The sequence below is a fragment of the Lepisosteus platostomus genome, chromosome 5 (genome assembly GCF_059453375.1).
Source record: "Lepisosteus platostomus isolate fLepPlt1 chromosome 5, fLepPlt1.hap1, whole genome shotgun sequence".
NCBI lineage: Eukaryota > Metazoa > Chordata > Actinopteri > Semionotiformes > Lepisosteidae > Lepisosteus > Lepisosteus platostomus.
This window is the reverse complement of record NC_142615.1, coordinates 53,026,372-53,033,497: the sequence shown is the minus strand read 5'-3', so window position 1 is coordinate 53,033,497 and position 7,126 is coordinate 53,026,372. Positions and strand designations below refer to the sequence as shown.

The 7,126-nt window shown below is 43.6% G+C and overlaps 2 non-coding genes across 2 annotated transcripts; one reads left to right on the top strand and one right to left on the bottom strand.

Annotated features, from left to right (window-relative positions):
• Positions 1-1,623: 1,623 nt before the first annotated feature.
• On the bottom strand, positions 1,624-1,788 carry LOC148669227 (U1 spliceosomal RNA). The gene has a single exon (XR_015938012.1). It is a non-coding gene; the product is annotated as a U1 spliceosomal RNA (small nuclear RNA).
• A 3,367-nt stretch (positions 1,789-5,155) lies between these two features.
• LOC148669226 (5S ribosomal RNA) lies at positions 5,156-5,274 on the top strand. The gene has a single exon (XR_015938723.1). It is a non-coding gene; the product is annotated as a 5S ribosomal RNA (ribosomal RNA).
• The last annotated feature ends 1,852 nt before the right edge of the window (positions 5,275-7,126 follow it).

The window sequence follows — 7,126 nt, the reverse complement described above, 5'->3', positions numbered from 1 at the left end:
TGCGCACCGCCAAAATAGCTCAGTTGGGAGAGCGTTAGACTGAAGATCTAAAAGTCCCTGGTTTGATCCCGGGTTTTGGTATTTTGTTTCATCGCGCCCTTTGTTCCTCTCTCCAGCGCACCCTGCCTAAAGTGACGCGTCCCTTTCTCAGCCCGAAACGGGAAATAAGACCTGCTGAGCGGCTATCACGTTCGCCTAACACGCGAAAGGTCCCCGGTTCGAGACCGGGTGGAAGCAGCCTCGTTTTGCACTCTCCTGTACTTCACAGAGGTCTTGAACGACCGGTCATTTGTTCCCAATGTATTTCCGGTGCCTTGTGCACTCTTGTACCAAACGCACGTTCCTTCTATAAGTGGAGCCGATCATTTGCAATTGGGCTCTGCCGACAGACCAGGACGAGCTCTGTCGGCTCAAAAGCAGCGCAGGACCTGCAAGAACAACAGAAAGATTAGCATCCAGCGGGGGCCTCTTAGTGAGCCCAAGATCTCATCAAGAATCGGCTCCAGCAACAGGGCTGGGCGCATTGTTCCATTCTCCGACCACTCTCGGTGTAAACAAGTCCCTCCTGGTCTCTGCTTGAAATGCACTTTCCTGCGTTTGCTTTGTTGTAACTGGCTTCCCCTGCATGGGCGAATGTGAAGAAGATCCTTAGTAAGTCATTGAAGAAAACCAAGAAGAGGTCGCAGTGGCCTCTGTCGTTCATCAACGATCCAGTCAGGCAGTACTCCTCCTATTCTGCCAGTATGCGGATTCGAACCGGGGTTGTTGCGGCCACAACACAAATTCTGAGCACTATACGATCACAGCGAGTTACCGAGACATACACAGCCAGTAGGAAAGGATGTACTCTCTTTGTGTGACACTGGTCGGAAAAGTCCTGACGCTGCATTTCAACTGAGCCCTAGTATACATCAACCCTTCGACACTCTGAGTGCCAACTCTCTTGTGTGTTTTCTCCATCAAGCAGGTCATCAAGGCAGCAATTACAGTTTGCTTACATGACGCACGCACAACATGGCTGTATGCTCCCATATGGTCTAGCGGTTACGATACCTGATCTTCACCCAGGTGGCCTGGTTTCAGCTCCTTGTATGAGAACGTGTCAGTTTTGCCTCCTGCTTTCCAAAGATCAGCACCATGTTTTACGCCTCCCCCGAATATCGAAGCTGCCTCTAAATCTGCAAATGAAGATGAGTCGATAAACCACTTGTTTTTCGTATAACTATACATATATTCATTTATTACTGATTTCATTCATTGAGCACGGATACAATAGAGGTACAGCCATTCACTGTTTGACATGTCTGCACTGGTACAGAACCTAGCAATCAGAAAATGGGTGAAACTGTCTTGAGAATTAGCATACAGTACCGAGGCCCCCATGACCAAATAAAGGCTAACCTCGATAATCAGCCTAAATAATGCAGACAACAGCAAAACGACTGACTTTGAAAAGGGAATGAATGTCCGGAAGGAGTAGTGTAACCAGCTTGAAATGCTTCTACGGACCTCTAACTAAAAGAAACCGGGAACCAGCAGTGGCATCGACTCCTTTCGAACTGGGATCCTATCGCAGCTCGTGGTGTCCTAACTCTCCCGTATCTGATATTGGACCAAGCACATCAGGAGAGAGCGCGAACGCAGTCCCCCACTACCAGAAATTATGCAGTCGAGATTCCCACATTTGGGGAATTCGCAGGGGTCAGCACAGCCGGAGTGCAATGGCCGAGCCTCGCCCTGGGTGAATCGATTTTTTAAGAACTTTATTTTCTTTTCACAAAAAAATACAGGACATCACAAATTAGAAAGCTTTACATTAATATACATACTTAAAACAGTATATATAATCACATCTCATTACATTTTGACACGGTACCAGTTATATAGCAACAATTTATTTTTTTCTGGTGCAAATCACATTCTTTACTTAAACATGATAATGTTTTTCACAGTTTCTTGAGATATTGACCTATGCTCTCAATTTCCCACAGATTTTCTGCTTCCTCCCTCCCTTCTCTCCACAGATCTCTGAGGTAATAGTTCTCTCGGGTGATGAACAGGGCCAGGCTACCTGCTGCCTTGACTGGGACCTCGATGCCTTTGAACAGACCCATGTTCCTCACTCTCCACAGGGCGTCTTTCCCACTGTTCACCACGGCCCAGATCCTGTCAAACACGTCAGGAGGAAGTTTGACAGGAGAGATGCCGTTGTAGCGGCAATGCTTGTTAATAAGACAGAATTAGGCGGTGGTATTCTGTCCTAAATGAGGCCCCATCTCACCCTCCATCTTTGTGGTGCAGCCACAGAGAAAGTATTCATGCAGGTTGATTTAAGATGTTTTCTTTTGATAATGGACAGCTCCCAGATTGGTGCCTATCGGTCTAGGGAGTGCCGAATGGACATCTGGACTGCATTCCTAAGTGTCAAGAGTAAGTGACTCATATCTCACCTTGACCAACCAATCAGGGACTGGCAGGGCGTGGTAATACCACGTGGGTCTCTAATGCCCGCCAAACTCTCAACCAATCAGCACACATCTGTGTCTTGGTCAAAAAGGGAGCGCAAGCTCAGATCGGAGCTCTCCTTGGCCATTTTCGCGCATCCTCAGAGACAATCACGTGACAACTGCTGTTGTCTGCAAAGGGACTTGGACTTTGTTCTAAGCGCGAGGCCGAGGATCCCATACGTACTCAGAATTCTACCAACGTGAATGATCCGCTTGATCAACGGCAGCCTACAGTTGGACCCTCATCGACAACCTGAATAGCTTATTCAGAAGCAGCGCTGGACCAGGAACGAACCAGCTTCTTCCCAGGCAAAAGAGTGACTTGTGAGGACTCGCGGTCACACTCTGTGCATAGAGACTTTCTACTAGCCAGCTGGACTGCTGGTAGATCTCCTCGGAGCAACGACTGCCCTGCGCGCCGCAGTCAGATTCCTCCGCCCGTCCTACTCCGAGCTGTACCTCAACTGGTTGGCCGGTAGCCAGAGGACGCCGGGACAACGCCCATTGGACAACCGCTGGAACAGAGGCTGCAACAGAGCCTGTCAGCTGGTTTGGTGTTCGTGCCGGGAAATTCCAAATCCAAACACAGTGGATAAGTAAACCCCATGTTCTACATTGTATCTCGAGAATTCAATTGTACCTCAACACAAGTTGTTATCAATTTAATTCATGAGTAATGTATTTACTTCCGAGTTTAGAGTAACAGTGGGTAATAACACTGATTAGCGATTTGGTAACCGAACGATATATATTGACATATATTCTCTGTTGTGTATCTCTTTGTGTTGGCATCTCTTCGAGATTATATACCTTGTATATTGATAACCCTCACAGTAAGGTTTGCCGCTCGTATCCAGGCAGACTAGTATATGTTTGGTGCACAATTTATATGAATAAATGTATCTCGTGTATTGAACCCGTGTGTGTGCGTTGTTAGTTGTTCTGACGATTGATTTTCTAAAAGCCACAACGAACAACCTCGTGATTACTGCTACAATTAATAATTGTCTCAGTAAACCCATCAAACCTCTACAACCACGATACACCACCATAAACTATATTAATTTAGGAACATAAACATATAGTGTAAACTGTATATGGCTGGTATTGGTAGTTTAAAGAAAAAATACACACCAGTATTCCACTTTCTTCCTAAACATTTTAAGCATCAAAGTCTTACATGTAGTAAGATTTTACCACGTTTCGGAAACGTTTTTACATGCTCCTTCTGACCATCTTAACTTTATATACTTTGGGAAAAGTCATAAGATATTAACATTTTCTGTGAATGTGCTCGTTATCGGAGTAAACAAAAGCATACTTTTAGAATTTGATTAATAGGGAATATAATATGGAATCACGTACCTAAAGAAATTAATAACGATATAATTATTTTTATGTACTGTAGCTCAAATAGTAGTATAATACACTTTCTATGGATACATGTGCTTCTACGCAACGCAGAAGCACATCCACAAGTAACATTACCTAGCTAAGAGAAGACATTGGCTAGCCATTATGATAAATACAGTGGAAAAAAGCAATTGGGAAAATAAGACCTGCTGATCTGTTATACATACCAGGAAGAGAACAGAATATGATTTTTTTCTGTTCGAAACGTGTGTTGTCTTTATGAAATTCATGTATTTTAAACATTTAATTAAGAAGAAAAAAACTTACAGAAAGATACTAAGCTGATCACGAGATAGAAAGATCACCCGTTTTTCGCGCATAAAAAGTGGCTATTAACTGGGTGAACTGTTATTAACTGGAGTCAACTGGGTGAAAACACATAATATGAACATGAAACAAAACAAAAAATAAAAATAAGATACAATCTTCAGACATTAAAACCGGTGTCATAGAAATATAACTATCAAGGAAGCCACAAGAGAGAGTTCTCACCTGAGTAAGGTCTTTATTTCAATATGGGGAGCAACCAGAGACTCAATTTGTTACAAGCAGTACAGGGTTTTCATAAGACGTTGCGCTGTAAAAAAGCTCAGCGCTTTGTCCCTTCTAAAACTTCCACTTTCCCTAAAAGAAAACAGATTACATCAAAAAGCGAAAGAAGAAGCACTAGATATGTTATTCAAAGCTTATCAGTTACTTTCAGCTAATTCTAACGACCCAGACAGCATATATTGTTTTGGTACATTGTCTTCTAAAGTAACCTAAACAGTGTACTTTGTTGACGCACTGTTTTCTAAAATTCTGCACGTACTGTAGCACAGCAATTACATCCTTGAAATATATGATCTAAAAGCCCCAATATATTTCTTTGCAAAGCTCTCTACATTTAAAGAATCAATTTACTTATTAGATTTCCACTTAAAGACTTGTTCGGCTGGCGTTCGGGGAGTCGCGTTTTTCAGAATTGTATTGAGATCGTTTTCCACAGAGCTCAGATGTCAAAGCACAGCAGCAGCTCTCCACAGCGATCCTCTATAGCGCCCTTTCTCCCGCAGCTCCGTCCTCATTGGAAGGAAGCAAGAGTGAAAGGCTGAAGTGAAATAGAGCGGGGACAAAGGCAGTGAAGAGAGAGAACGTGGGAAGAAGAAAAAAACGCAAGGGAAAAAAAGCAGCGTCGTAAAAGAGGTGACGGAGCTGTCCTCTCAATAAGAAGGGTGCCAGCGAGCCTTGCTCTCGCTTACGGCCACACCCCCTTGAACACGCCTGATCTCGTCTGATCTCGGAAGCTAAACAGGGATGGGCCTGGTTAGTACTTGGATGGGAGACCGCCTGGGAATACCAGGTGCTGTAAGCTTTAAAGCGCAGGAGGCGCCCTATCCCCACTCGCTCGCTCATTCCCCTGTTCACACGTGCAGTGCGGCTTGTCCGTCTGTTTATTTGTCAGCTTTGGCGAGACACGGGTGCTTGCGTATTAGCGTGAGCGTTTTTTATTCTGATCATGAACAGTTTTACAAGTCCGCAAAGGATCAAGGAAAGGTTTATCGCCAGCTGAAAAGAGACACAGCGCTTCGGCTGTGGAGACTTTATTAATAAGGCCCCTCAGTAGTTGAGATCTCTGTTATACCCATCTAGAAACATGCAATCAGCATGTTATTGCTGAAGCAATAGTCACAACATTATTCCACACCTGGGTGAGAAGCGGGTTATGATGACAGTCATGCTTTCTACACCTTATACTGAGCTCAGAAATGGACCAAGCGGACATCTCACGAGCAGATCCCTCTGCATATAAGAAAGGCAACTTGTCTCAGCAAAAATACCACGGATTCACATCCAAAATATGATAAAAAGGCAAAAACCCCACACTTGGAATGCAAACGTACCCTAAAAAGGAAACACGGTTTTTAAACCAACTTGATTTTCCCCTGGAGAAACCTTTTTATGGACACACATCGCATCTATTACACATGTAGAACTAAATATAAAGATAAAACTTAATATAAGAAGACATGACATATCACACATGATGAAGTCTGGTCCAGAATAAACAGTTTACACTGACCCACCTTTATTTACCCTGGTCACTCACTTCTATTAACTGTTTAACTGGGTAACAAATTAATATTTCAATTTGGGATCTACACCTGGGAGCCCTGAAATGTTGGCCAGAGGGGAGAAGCTGATATTCAGACGTGTGAATATATTAAAAAAAAGGATCTGATGTTGTTTTTCACCTGTCTAATCAAAGCTTGTTCAAAAATTATCTGATTATAGGACACACGAGTTTATAATCATACTCATTCCACTTTTTAACCCCGTATATATGCACAATATGAAACGTATATACACTAAATCTCACGTGTGTCTCCCATAATATACATTTCTTTACGAAAATTAGGAACACTTACTACAATTATCAACCCCCCATGACGAGGCAATATTTCATAACTTTGTTTCTTTGTGGGTTCAAAGTTCTGTCCTGTCGTTTCACACGTAAAGTTTTGGTAGTTATCTCAATTTTCCTTTGCAATTATCTCCAAGATCATCATCAACTTTTTGTAAAACGCTATGCACAACTGATATTTAAAGAAAGTCCTGTACCAAAACGTCTTCGTAGGGAAAGACAACTTTTTTTTCCTTACGTTAGTCGCTACACGGTTACTCAGAAAATCCATTAACCGCCTTTAAAAAAAAGTTTCGTTTTTTATTGTGGTTCACTGACATTTCTGTCACAATTCTGAGGGACCTCAAATAAAATTCACTTGCCGGTATAAAGACGCCGGCGAGGATAAGACAGGTATCGAGCCACCTGCGTATCTAGCGGATGTTTAAAATAAAAAAAATGGCGTGTAATGTTGCGAAGGGCTACTGTTTTTTTTATAGTTTGTCGATTGTAAGGGACGTGGGCCGCGATAGAAATACTGGACGGGGTGGGAAAAGGTTTATTGATGGTTTATTGTACCGCAACGGTCACAATTGACTCACCAGCAAAGATGGCGCCGAGGCCACATCGACTCCCTCCCGCCCTGCCTCGCACCGAAGCTCGAGCTGCGGAGCGCGACGCCAAACCGCCGGTCCACGGGCGCGGGCGCAGGACATAGACGTCATAAACCCTTCCGAGGCGCAGGAATTATAGATCACTGTAGTTTCTTCTGGACCCGGGTTAGGGACAGTGTGCCCTCCGTGAGAGTCTTCTGAGGAAGCCA